This window comes from Lampris incognitus, chromosome 4, assembly GCF_029633865.1.
Source record: "Lampris incognitus isolate fLamInc1 chromosome 4, fLamInc1.hap2, whole genome shotgun sequence".
Classification (NCBI taxonomy): domain Eukaryota; kingdom Metazoa; phylum Chordata; class Actinopteri; order Lampriformes; family Lampridae; genus Lampris; species Lampris incognitus.
The window spans coordinates 31018050-31032451 of NC_079214.1; the positions used below are offsets into that span (position 1 = coordinate 31018050).

Below are 14402 nucleotides of genomic sequence, written 5' to 3' on the forward strand. Positions count from 1 at the left end.
GAGAGAGAGAGAGAGAGAGAGAGAGAGAGATGGAAAGGTTAATATGAGACTTTTATGAATATTAAAATGACACACAATACAGCGCAACAGACAATAAAGAGGTGAACATGTTGCTTCTTACTGTGCAGGTGGAGACCATATCAACTGAATGAAATGTACTTTTTTATTTCTTAACATCTTTAGTTCTGATGGCAGCCAGTCTTTGTTTCTTGTGGGTCAGCAAGCATACTTTTTACTCATGGACAGAAAAAACACAAATATTTTATCAAAGCTTATGTATATGAAAAAAAAAAAAAACAAAAAAAAAAAAAAAAAAAAAAAAAAAAAAAAAAAACAAAAACGAACAAATGCTCTGGCTAACAAACCAAAGGCAGACTCAGTAACATCTAAAAATAACCTGGAGCTGGGGCATGCGGGTAGCATAGCAGTCTATTCTGCTACCTACCAACACGGGCATTGCCAGTTCGAATCCCCGTGTTACCTCTGGCTTGGTCAGGCGTCCCTACAGCTATAATTGGCCATGTCTGCGAGTGGGAAGCCGGATGTGAGTATGTGTCCTGGTCGCTGGGAGGAGGGGGAACTGGGGGAATAGCGTGATCCTCCCACGTGCTACTTCCCCTGGTGAAACTCCTCACTGTCAGGTGAAAAGAAGCGGCTGGCAACTCCACATGTACTGGAGGAGGCATGTGGTAGTCTGCAGCCCCCAGATTGGCAGAGGGGGTGGAGCAGTGACCGGGACAGCTTGGAAGAGTGGGGTAATTGGCCGGATACAATCGGGAAGAAAAAGAGGGAAAATTCCAAAAAAAAAAGAGTTTGTCCTCAGACACTGCACTGCAGCTGTCCACTGCTCCTAGTGTACACGGCCACCCACTGTTTCTAGTGTGTGTAGAGGATGGGTTAAATGCAGAGATGAATTTGGTTGTATGTATGTACAATGACAAATAAAGTGTCTTATGTCTTAACACTCATGCCGATAATAAGAATCATTTGTTCTAATGCCGTCTCAACCCTCTCATTTTCTCACTGTCACATCCTATGATGAATTTATGGTTTTTCATGCACAGATGAACTGATGTGCTCTCTCTCACACACACACACACACACACACACACACACACACAATCCATCCATCACATATTATGTGTTTGTGCTAAAAAGAAAATGAAAGATGGAAAGGTAAGCAAAGAGAATGGAGAGAAAGGATGGTGGGTGGAGAAGCAACAAAGCAGACATTGGAAAAACGAATACAGAGAAAAGGAGGATAAAAGGAGCCAGGGGAGCCATGGGTTAAACGAAAACAGCATTAACACATCTCTAGCAACACCCACAAACACCAAGACAGACACGCACAAACACATGTGTATGCACGCTGAAACACAAACACAAACAAACACACAAAGGGCCGTTGGCCATCCGTCACTCTCCAGTCAATAGCAGCTTGTTCAACATGAAGGTAATCAGTAAGCAGCCTCTTGGCTCCTCAATCATCCCAAAGGCAGCCTCTCTCTCTCTCTCTCTCTCTCTCTCTCTCTCTCTCTCTCTCTCTCTCTCTCTCTCTCTCTCTCTCTCTCTTTCTCTCTCTCTCACTCACTCACTCACACACACACACACACACACACACACACACACACACACACACACACACACACACACACACACACAAACACACACACAGACACACCTTCAAAAAATGGACATGCTCATTTATCGAGGAGCATTCCGTCACATACACGCAGGAAAAAACAGGACATGGAAGTCCTGTCATAATACACTGCTTTGTTTAACAGTATCCTCTTCTACTCGGCGCCATCAAACTCACACCTTTCTCTCCTCTCCTCTCCTCTCCCTCCTCCTCTCTTCTCTTTCCCTAAGGAGGACGGCCTGTGTCTTGTTAATGGCAGTTGTAATTAACAGCTATCTCCTCTATGTCCATATCTCTTAATCCCTTCCTTTGTCTACCTCTCTATCTATATGCCTGCCCCCCTATCTCTCCCCATTTACTATCATCAGAAGAAGATACTTTTATTGTCACTGTACCTACATACAATGAAATCCATTCTCTGCATTTCACCCATCCTCTGTACACACACTAGATGCAGTGGGCAGCCGCAGGGCAGTGCCTGGGGACCAACTCCAGTTCTTTGTCAGGGCCACAGACAGGAGTATTAATCCTAACATACATGTCTTTTGATGGTGAGAGGAAACTGGATCACCTGGAGGAAACCCACACAGACATGGGGAGAACATGCAAACTCCACACAGAAAGGACCTGGGATGGCCTGGGGTTCGTACCCAGGACCTTCTTGCTGTGAGGCAACAGTGCTAACCACTGGGCCACCGTGCTGCCCCAACTATCTGTCTTTCTGTCTGTCTGCCCACACCTATTTGTCTGTCGGCATGCTCTCTCTCTTTCTCCCTCCCTCTCTTTTGCACTCTATATTTGCATTCCCTTTTTCTTTTTTCTCGCTATTTCTCACCCCCCTCTCTCGCCATTGTCAAAGGCAGAGAGCACAAAAGGGGTTTTTAATTAAGGCAGGATGCTGCTAAACGAGGGGCTTCTAAAGTACAGCCGGCCTGTAAAAGATCCCCATTCTACTCATTCTGCTGGGACCCATAAAACCCTGACAGAGCCTGACAGGGAGGAGGGAGGAGAGATGTGTGTGTGTGTGTGTGGGGGGGGGGGTGTAGTAGCAGTAGATATTAAGGGGCACAAAGAGAGACAGAGGCAGAGAGGCAGACGGACTGACCAAAAGGGAGAGGGGGAGACAGACAGGATGAGACAGAGAGAGAGAGACAGAGTGGGGAGCTGGGTGTAGAACGTGATAGCAGGCATGAGGACTGTGTGACAAAATTATTGGTGGCAGTTTCACTCCTGTGTGTTCAGTTCTCAGGGAAAGCGCAGCAGCACCTTAATGTGCTTGATGTACAATGACATGTCGCCAGCGTCTGCTGTCAGACAAACCATGTAGGAGTGGGCTGGGTCTACAAAACTAATACGCACTGAGCACTCAGAGTCCTGACTGATCTGTTACCAGGAATTCAGCATATTGTTTGGAGTTAACTCTTCTATTTATTGCATCGCCTGAATGACACTAACCACCTCTCTTTTCTTATTTCCAATCCCCCCCTTCCTCCCCCCCAGTTAACAGCAACCTTTGGTACTCACCACTTCTAATGCATTCCCTTCCTAAGGCATCATTCTGTATCTCGCGTGTCACATCGGCATTTTGTTATAATGAGATACAGGTTCGGTGGTGATTAGGTTTAGGGTTAGTTAGGGGAAAACCTGCTGCATCTCATACAGACACTGAGGGGTACCCTTGCAAGTCTTATATTGACACTTTGGCAAGAGTGCCGATGTATGACACTGTGGGAACAGAATGGGCTCCCACTGCCTATAAAACCATTGGATGTTTGGGCGGCCTATCTTCTGAAGGCTACCAACATCATCATCATCATCATCATCGGTCCAGGCTGAAATGCGAAGGAACCAAGTTATAAAGACTGATAGATAATAGATAGATAGATGGAGTAGAGAGTGAGGGAAGCTGAGGGAGTGGTAGAAAGGGAGACAGGTTTGTCTACATATTGTAACAGAGGAACAGAGGGAGAGAAAAGCCTGCAGGGATAGACAGGCAAGAGGGGAGCAACCCATTTGAGAGGATAATGTGATGGTGGTGATTTAATCTTTTTTTTTAGTCTTTTGTTGGACTTTTTGCCCCCTCCCTCAGGCCATCAATCCCTCTGAGTACCTTTAAGTGTGAGAGTTTTAAGTGCCTAAAGATCTCAGATGATTTCTTCATTCCCGCTCTCTTCCCTTTTCCCTTCGTTCAGTTTCTCTCTCTTTCCCCTCTCTCATTTCCCTCTTTTTCTTACTCCCTCCCCCTCATTTCACCTCTTCACATTGTTTCTCTTTCTTTTCCTCACTCACTTCGCCATCTCTTTCCCCTATACTCCTTCTCCTGTTTGTTCCCCCCCTCACCCTCTCCTTCCGTCCATGCTCATGAATGAAAAATAATGGCAGTGGGAAGCGGGGGGAAATGAAAAGAATCAAAAGAAGACATGTGTGCGTAGAAGAGGGGTAGAGGGGAGAAGATTAAGAAATCACAGCCACCGTGCAGTGCATGGAGCGAGAGGTTGAATGCATTTATGTATGTATCTTATCAGTATAATTATGGCCTTATATAGCGACTGCTCAGCGCTGAAAGAGCACTCTCATTGTGCCTGTCTGTTCTTCAGACAGAACAGAAAAAGGAGGAAGGGGCTGGGTCTCTTTTTTTATCAGCCCTTTATGTTTTTATGTGTTAAAGAGATTTATAGAGAGGAAGGGTTTGATTGTAACCCCCCCCCCCTACATTTTTATGTTTCCGTGATTGGGTTAAAGGCACGGGGAGCATGTTACTGGGATGGTGGCAGCACACAAAAAGACAAATCGTCACCTTGTCGTTTCACTTTATTCAGTGTGAGGACAAAGATTTGGGGATTTAGACTTAATTGTTATCCTGTACTCTGTAAATGTGAACGAAATGCATGTTTTAAATGAATTATAAAAGACATGAAAAAGAAGTGAACAGTCACTTGTATCTTAATGTCTTAGAGAAAAGAAGTTAGAGGTGTCGATTTAGATTATCTAATATAAAGGGGCTATTTCATTCCTCTAGATGTATGAAAGGTTTGTATTCTGTCAGTGGCTCTGTCCCATATTCTAAAGGAAACTATGTAATCTGCTATTTTTCTCTCAATTCTTTGTCATTTGTGCAGAACTGTGCCTATTTAGGGAGGTCATTACGTCTATATAACAAGATATGCTAATTCTTGGTTTCCTTTGGTTTCATCATTTTTGACTCTTATTTAATAGTGGAATGAATTGAATTTCTGATAATGACTTCATTTCAGCTAACAGAAGAAGATGTCATCGTCTATTCCTGTCAAACTGCCCAGCACATATATGTGCTTATTTGTCTTATCTGTGGGTTAAGGCAATCTTCTTTATCATTATGATTACATTGGGTTCAGTTTACAGTGAACATTGTGTGTGTGAGTCAGTGAGTGAGCGAGAGAGAGAGAGAGAGAGAGAGAGAGAGAGAGAGAGAGAGAGAGAGAGAGAGAGAGAAGAGAGAGAGAGAGAGAGAGAGAGAGAGAGAGAGAGGAGAGAGAGAGAAAGAAGGGATGGAAATATTCATATGAAGCCTGATATGTCAGAGAGTATTTGTATGTCTGTATGCATGTATATTTTGCATATTGTCAAGCTTTAATTAACTTCGTTGATGATGTGTGAATATTGCTGGTGACACAAACATGTTTTTTTGTAAGAATTCTTGTTTGGTCTGACACTATCATTTGACTATTTGTTCAGGTCAGTTCACATTATATGGGCTAGAATGTATAAGAAGCATGGCTACAGCACAACACCATGCACCACTCGGTGAATGCTCTCAGCTAACATGCAAGTTAATGTGCAGTTACAGTGATTGCACACCATATGTAATTTTGGAAGAAATCAGTGATTTAAATGATATTTTCTTTACTGCACATAAATTGCATGTACCTTTTATTTAATATGAGACTCTCTAACACATGACACAAACAGCCTGAACAATAGCACGAAGGAGAGAATTCGGTCCCTTCAAACATCAAATATTCAACACACCCATTTGCCTGCCTCTTGCTGAGGGAGGACATACTCACCTACACAAAAAGACAAATAAATGCACACACACACGCACGTGCGCAGACACACACACACACACACACACACACACACACCAGCAGGCAAAACCAGGTTATCACATAGTTACAGCACCCACATACACAGAGGCAACAGAGATTACCAACTCGCCTTGACTCCATTTCCCCCTCTATCCCTGTCATTTTGTTTCTCTCCCCCTTCTTTTTGTGTTTATCTGTTCAAAATTTAAAGAAGAAAGGAAGACAGAAAGAAAGAAAGGAGTATTTCGAAGGGAGGAGAGTCACCGTGCTATGACAAGCTGTCATTAGAACAATGGGCTGATGTCCTGACAACTGGCAGGGACAAAATATACAATCATCATATCAGACCCCATACTCGCTCTCTTACTCTCTGTATCAATCTCTGTTTCTGCCACCTATTTGCTCTTGTTTCCCCACTTTCTTTCCGTGTGTTTCCTCTCACTCGCTTATTAGATACAATCGCTGTCCAGTCAGCTGGCTAGATACTGTAGCAGCCACAGACATACTCACTGATCCTTAAACACCTCCAAACTTGAAATGTCCTCCTCTAGGGGGGCAGACGTAGAAGTGAAATGTTTCATCATCAGCAAAGAGAGGAAGACAAAAGATGCAAAGGGAGGAAGAGAAGGGAAATGGAAGAGTAGCAGACAGGAGGGTTTGGGAGTGGGGGAAGCAAGGAGAGGGGGAATATGGGAAGGAGAGAAGAGAAGAGAAGAGAAGAGAAGAGAAGAGAAGAGAAGAGAAGAGAAGAGAAGAGAAGAGAAGAGAAGAGAAGAGAAGAGAAAAAGAAGGGGAATAGAAAAGAAAAAAGAGAAGAGTCTGACCTGGAGGTAGGGCATTGTTATGGATGGCATTGCATGTTGTAATGTGAAGTATTTTACATCCTGCAAGAATGGTAATGACTATTCATCTGTGTGTGTGTGCACGCCCATGTATGTTCACACAGAAATTTTATTCTTAAGTTGTTTTTTTTTAGCAGTTTCGTTGGTGTAGGGACACAATGGCAAACTTATACAGAATTCTGCAGCAAAGGAAGGGCTAGGGAGAGAGTGAGAAAGGAGAAGTGCTGACAATGTAGGTAACGTGGGTTGGCTAATACCGTTCCATCACACTGAGCATTGTGCTCTCGACACTGATAAGAACACATAGTCCAATAAGCAAAAAAAAAAAAAACCTTTACAATTCTATCTAGATACCACTAATGCTTTGGGATGAGGAGAAAGCAGAAGATGGAGGGAAGAGAGAAATGGGGTAAGGAAGGAAAATTGAAAATCGAGGTTAAAAAATGGAGAGAGGAGGCAAGGACGGAAAAAGTAGGCAAATCCATTTACATTTCCATAGTCAAATGAAAGGGATGATTTCATCAAAATATTGAATTGCTTTTTTCAGCCCTCCACACTCATCTATTTACTTTTCCTTTCTTTGCTCTGTTTCTCCATCTATATTATTTTCTCCTTTATATTATTCGCCGTTCAGCCTTCTCTTCTATCTGAAGAGGGCTGTTGAACCTGCCTGTTGACTTGCTCGCTTGATACGCACACCCGCACACACAGACACACACGCTGGATTTGTGTCTTGTACACATCGATTCCAAGGGAGTGGGTTACTGCTGGGCTGGTGAAGAGTTATAGCAGAAACATTTCCTATCTACTGTAAAGTTCAGGGGCATGTGAAACAACAAAAAGACACACAAACAAACACACACACACATAGGAGAAAGCGAAATGTTGTACAGTAAATCATGCACACCCGGTGTAAGGCTCTGTGTGTGCGCGCACGTGTGTATCAGCGCAAAGTAATTTGTTATGGAATAAAGTCAGAGTGAAATAGCAAAGAAAATATGTCTTTCTGGGTTTGAAATGAAGACCTACAAACATCAGCGGTCTCCAACCTGTGTCGGACCACCATCATGAAGAGATCCGGATTGGTGGAAGAGAAGCATGAGATAAACGATCTCCAGGAAGATGTCTTTGAATGTTCTCATTCATCCAGGTCATGGTTATCCAAAGGAGTTGAATCAAGTGCAGCTGGACTTGGTATATATCCGTGAAGACGTTTCGCCTCTCATCCAAGAGGCTTCCTCAGTTCGTGCCTTTCTGACTAGACCAAGCTAGTCTGACTGGCTGGTGATGAGACTCAGAATTTATCCTCTTTGGAGTCGTTATCAGAGCTATTGATGTCCATGGCTCTTTGTGTTCCGATGTTTACCGACCCCCTACCAGCCAGTCAGACTAGCTTGGTCTAGTCAGAAAGGCACGAACTGAGGAAGCCTCTTGGATGAGAGGCGAAACGTCTTCACAGATATATACCAAGTCCAGTTGCACTTGATTCAACTCCTTTGGATCTCCAGGAAGGAAAATGTCCTTCTTGACCATGGATCTTGAACAACATCACTTCACCCTTGTAGGCAGTGCCTTCAAAGTAAGTCAGTCCGTCTGTCTACCCATCAGTGCATCTACACACATGGACATCTAATGTGGTCTTCCTACTCCTTCCTTCCTTCCTTCCTTCCTTCCTACTTCCTACTTTGGGAACTGCCAGAGGCCTCAGCAGCTTCTAAAAGTAATATGTGCCTGTGGGCCTGAACCCTGTAATCGCTGCAGAGGCTATATTTCACATGATGTTTCCATCTCTGAAAGGTGCGTATGTACATTGTGTATAGGTGTTGTCTTGTCCATTGTTTGCAGAAGTATAATTTTCTGTGTTGTCAACTGCTTTTACAAAGAAAAAGAGAAGGTGTGTGTGTGTGTGTGTCTGCATGTGTGTTTAAGTTCCATAGACTCAGTGTCTGGATGATTATAGTTGTTTTCAGGGACAGAAAGAAATGAAAAAAATAATACCCACAGAGGCAGTCAGTCTAAACCACTCTGCCTCCTACTGAGTGCTCCCTCTCTCGCTCTTTTCCCTCGCTCTCTGTCACACACATACGAAGACAAATATGAGCGATCTCTTTGTTTCTCTTTCGCACATCCAGACCCCCTCACTCTCGCCCACATACATACACGCCAGGGAGCAGATCAATTGTTACAGTGTTAGTGGGGCAGCAAACCTGTAATTCACTTCATTGGCTGCAGAATAAACCCTTGATTACATATAATCAATGTGATAATGGCAAAAACACATTCTGCCCAATGGGCTGTCGAGCCATAAAGACAGGGAAAGGGGAGGAAATGTGTGTCTGTATCTGTCTGTATTTGTGTGTCTTTTTGCTTGTGTGTGTCTGTTGTGCACCTCTCTCTGGGTGCGTGCGTGTGTAAGAGTATTCATGTGCTGCACATATATAGCACCCCCTACACACACACACACACACACACACACACCCAAACATCCGTACATTCATGCAGAGCTGCATAGGTGTGATGTGAATTCATACAGGCCGAGCAGAGCGAGATAATTAATTTTACTCTAATGGCATTAAATGAGAGTGGGGCAGACTTTTGAGGGGTTTAAAAACAACGTAACATGCATGAATCTACACACGCAGGTGCACTGAGACATATCATGCGTCCATGGTTGTATACACATTAAAACACACACACACACAACTATACACAACTTTTATATTTCCATATCCCACTGCACATCCCTGATTTCTCCTTATCTGCCCCCACCCCACATGCATGCATGCACCCTCCCACCCACCCACCCACCCACACACACACACACACACACACACACTGCTGCTGCTATTAAGGAATGGCATGTTCAACCTTGGTCATATCAATATCAATCCACCATGTCTTCCAACAGGCTGTTTCAGACTAAGGTTGAATTAAAACTTCCCCTTCACCTCTCCTCTTTTCTATTCATTGCTACCTTTCTGCTCCAAACAGTACTCATTTCTTGTTTTGTTTACTTTTTTCCTGATTGTCTTTTTGACTCTATGTTTGTTTTGATCCTATTAATAATGGTTTGGGAAAGCCTTTACTCCCCCCCCCTCTCTCAAATCAATGCACGGCCTGCCGTACCTACGGGTTGTTCAAACAAAATCTTGATGACTTGAAATGTTTTATTTGAGATCACGTGGCACGCTGGTGTGGGCTTTTTTTTTTTAAGCGAGATATTGTGAAGAAAGAGCCTGTGCTTGTTTGGGGCTCAGTGGGAGAGCTCTGCACAACCTAAGTGAGATGATACTCAGCTGTATGTGTATATGTGTGTGTGTGTGTGTGTGTGTGTGTGTGTGTGTGTGTGTGTGCGTGCGCACCACCCACTCTCAGATGGGAATCTTGATGATGTAGGTCATTTTCGTGTGGAGCTGTAGCTGATAAGTGTGTTGCTGCCAGGCACTATCTCTGTCACCATGTCTCTCTCTCTCTCTCCCTCATCTCTCTCTTTCTCCCTTCACCCCTCTCAGTCTCTCCTTTTACCGCCCTCTTTCTCTTACTGTCTTCTTTATCTGCCATGTGTCATCGTATCTGTAAAGGTTGTTGGTCCTCCCTAGAAACACCGCTTCCAGCCTCCTCAACATCTCAACTCTATCCGGTAAACCCTGTGCTGGCGGTGCAGACATAACAAAGGTGTGTGTCCCCCCGCACTGCAGAAATAAAACGGTTTCTTCACGAGGCGGAAACACAGATTGGTTTACACTGAGTTTTAAAACAGATTCTGGTTGGTGGACCAGCAAGCTTGGATGCACGTACTCGTAAAAGGTGTTGTGTTTTGTTTTCTTTCCCTCCCCGTTCCCTGAGGGGGAGACTGTATTTTTGCTCCACCGCCCAGGATTCAGGGATCGAGAGTGAAGGCCAATTATACCACCTGATCAAATGAAATCATGAAATAAGCCCTCTTTTCTTCTCCGTGTTTACAACAAGGAGGAATTTCTTTGCAGTAAGAAAAAACAACTATTCGACTAAAGATGTGTCAAAGAATCTGTGGAGAAAACAATGATTTGGTATGGATGTTTTCTCACATTCTCCCCCTGCACATATTCATGGTGTTGTGGGGAAACGGCTGTGAGGATGTATAGGGGGGGACATAAGCTGCAGACTTGCGCGCTTATAAAGGAAAGGTCGCTCGATCAAAGTCGTAATGCTCATCTCTCTCTCGCTCTATCTTGCTCTCTTTCTATGTGTGTGTGTGTGTGTTTGTGTGTGCGTGTCTGTGTGGATTAGCAGTGTTATCTCTGAGCATTAGGGGTGCAATGACCCCTTCATACACTCTCCCTGAACCCTAAAGACACACACACCCATGCACGCTCACACACACAAATACTGTTGTGCATTCAGGTACAGTGCAGTGTTTGTTTGAAGTAAATAAACCCTGGACTTCTTCAATCTGCTGCGGTCCTGTCTTTCTTTTATGCCGTCTACTCTCTAACCCTCAACACACACACACACACACACGCACACACGGTGCCAGATACACAGAGATAAGGACTGGGCCAGGTGCTGTATCAAATGAAATTGCACATAAGTATAATAAAACAAGTGTTGAAAAAAAACATACCCGAGTCGGATTAAAAACACATTTTATTAAGCAGATGGTGAAAGAGGATTTCCACTCTAGTAAATATGACAGGCCTTTCAAATGTGACACGGGAGGAAAGGCGGGAGGGGGTGAGAGAGCAATAGAGGAAGAGACAGACAGATAGAGAGGACCAAATAACTGTGCTGTAAAATGGTGGTGGAGCCCGCTGGATTTGAGGAGGCGAGGGGAGAGGGAGTTGAACGATGGAACAGAGAAGGATTGTGAGGAAGAAAGGAGGAGAGAGGGGAGGAGAGGACAGGCGAGCAAAGTGAGTGGAGTGCCAAAGCTGTATTCTTTAAGCAGATCAGATTTGGGGAAATTGGGCTGTCACAACAGGATTGTGCTGATTTACACCTATCCATCAGAGACGAAGGGGGGGGGGGGGTATGTGTGTGTGTATGTGGGGGGGGGGGGCAAGACAGAGAGAGAGAGAGACAGTGCAAGAGAAAGCGCAAGAGAGAGAGAAAGAGAGAAAAAGAGAGAGAGAGAGAGAGCCTGGGTTTGAGTTTGGGAACGGGAGAGGCACAGAATGAGGGAAACGGAGAACGCAACTGGGTAATGACACTTCCTCTCCCTCCCTTTTCCACCTTCTTGTCTCCAACCTATCCAGCCTTCATTTCTCCTTTGCTCCCATGGTGCATTCCTGCCCCCCCCCAACACCTCACCATCTCTGTCCCTGCCATCCCCCATTTGCTGGCTCTAGCACCTTTCAGCCTCTCCCCTGGACCATCTGTTAGGGAATCTAATTCACATCTAGTCATAATCAGGTTTGCTGGAATGCCCACTGTCTCTGTCTTTTTCTTTCTGTCTGCCTGCTTTTGTCTGTTTGACTCTGTCCGTCTCTGTCTGTCTGCACACAGTCGATCCCTGTAATCGACTGTTTATGATTCAGCCCTTTTTATGGTTCTCGTTCCGTTTATATGTTTTACGATTTTTCTATACTTTTATATTCTCCGTTCACTCTGGTTTCACATCTGTGCGTTCTTAATTCCTGTTCATTCTTCTCTTTCTCTCTCTTCTTGCCTTTACAGTTTACTTCATTTGGATTCAGTGCTCCTTGCTGCTTTGGTAATTTGACTTGTTGGCTAAGCCAACTTTTCAAAATAAACCCCAGAGATCTCTCTACAAGTCAAACTCTTCTTTTTTCCCCTCTTTACCCTTCTTTCTCAGGTCTCTCCTCCTCCTCTCCACCCATGTTTAGTTCATATAGCTTTTCTACTCTCACTCCTCACTTATATTAAAAAAACTTTTCAAAGGACTTAAATATAGTCGAAAATGATAATTTCTCATTTGCACTCACGTTACACTATTGTGTGTGTGTGTGTACCATGACTGACTATTAGGGCTTGGAAGTTAATGAAAGGTGAGTTGTCAGCATCTCACTTCATCTCTTTCTCTACCCCTTGTCTTCCTCTCTTATTATCTTTTTTTCCAGTTTCTCTCTCTTCGGCTCTCTCTCTCTCTGTCCAGATCTTTCTCTCTCACTCGCCAGCAGTAATCCTCTTCTATAAATCTGCAATCCAATCAGCGATGTCTACATAAACACTTACACACACCCTCACACACACACACACTGCCACACACTCACAAATACACACCCACACATGCATGCACAGTGCTGAGGAGGTCCATCTGTGTGTTAAGGCAATCTGCTTTATCATTATGATTACACTGGGCTCAGTTTACAGCGAAGGTTGATTGTGTGTGTGTGTGTGTGTGTGTATGTGTGTGATGTGCATGTGCGCATGCACTCATGCACCCTGGCTGCATGACATTAATCACATTCCTATTCTTTGATGGAGCAAATAAAAAAAGGAATAATATTGTTGCTGTCCAATGAAAATATCAGATCTCCAAAAACAAGTCAAGGATTGCTGAGTAACTGTACTATTCATCCATTCCAGGAACTTTCCATAAATTAAAACAGACAAGTTTTTTTGTTGTTGATATTACAAGGCATTTCGATGGTCTTAAGGAGAGATAGATGGTGCATTCACAGGGCACACAATCTGAACTATAAAAAAGGACCTTCAATGTGCCCATCAACACCACTTCTCATGGAAAAAGTGACAAATGATGGCCACTGTTAGCAAATTAACAACAGGATAAAAACAGCAAAATAAGTCCTTACAACAAACTGTACTCAATGTCAAAATGATATAAAATAATAAGTTTGTATTTGCATAGTTATGCTTGGGGTATTGTGTGTGTGTGTGTGTGTGTGTGTGTGTGTGTGTGTGTGTGTGTGTGTGTGTGTGTGTGTGTGTGTGTGTTTGTGTGTGTTCATGTAAGCATTGTGTACAAGAATGAGGTGGACTGAAATTAAGCAACTGACATTCATGCTAAAACAACACAGTAGCTTGACATGTAGTACCTGCATGTAAGTAATTGGTGTTCGTCTTTATGAACGGGAGACATTCTCTATAATTATGTTCTTCTTATTTTACTTTTAAAGTCATCAAAGTAATCATGTCTGATGAAGTCATCTGATCAAAACTGTGGATATCTTTTGAATATTTTCAAAACTTTGACAAAACACATGGATTTATGTACACTAAATGCCTCAAACGTTTAAACTCGTGACTTTTTAAGCAGTTGTGTTAAAAATGACTGCACGAGCTGAAATTTGTTTTAACTTGTGCAACACTTGGACAACTGTAGTAAAATTGTGCTCCACAATTCCAAGCATGCATGTGTGTGAAAAAAGTTCCAGCCATGGCGTGACTTCCTAGCCCCTGGCAAACCTTTACACCTCTCATCACCAGCCCTCACGGTCTGCCAACACACACACCCACACACACACACACACACACACACACACACACACACACACACACACACACACACACACACACACACACACACACACACTGTGTCAGTAACATACTTATTGATGATTGGCTGAGAGCCTGTGTGAGAATGGCCTGCCAGACCTCTAATTGGCTTGACCCAGACTAACCCTGAAATCCTATTGGACTAAGATGATGGAAGTCTACAGCATGCGCGCACGCATACACAAACACACACCCACTTTAAAGGGCTTTGCATAAGCCTGCAATACAACAGTGAATATCATTGTAATAAGTTATACATAACATAACAACAACACAAAACACCAAAATATTTACCGAAACAAATCTGACCCAAAGGCCAATAAGAACATACAGGAAGCGACAGCTGACGATGTGTTCATCCAGCAGAAGTGGACTAGCAGACAGACCTTTGAC

The 14402-nt window shown here is 43.6% G+C and overlaps 1 protein-coding gene across 1 annotated transcript in view; it reads right to left on the reverse strand.

The window, feature by feature from the left end:
- Positions 1 to 14402, reverse strand: part of esrrga (estrogen-related receptor gamma a) — a 105138-nt gene that overhangs the window by 73712 nt on the left and 17024 nt on the right. The gene's annotated exons all lie outside the window — the stretch shown is intronic.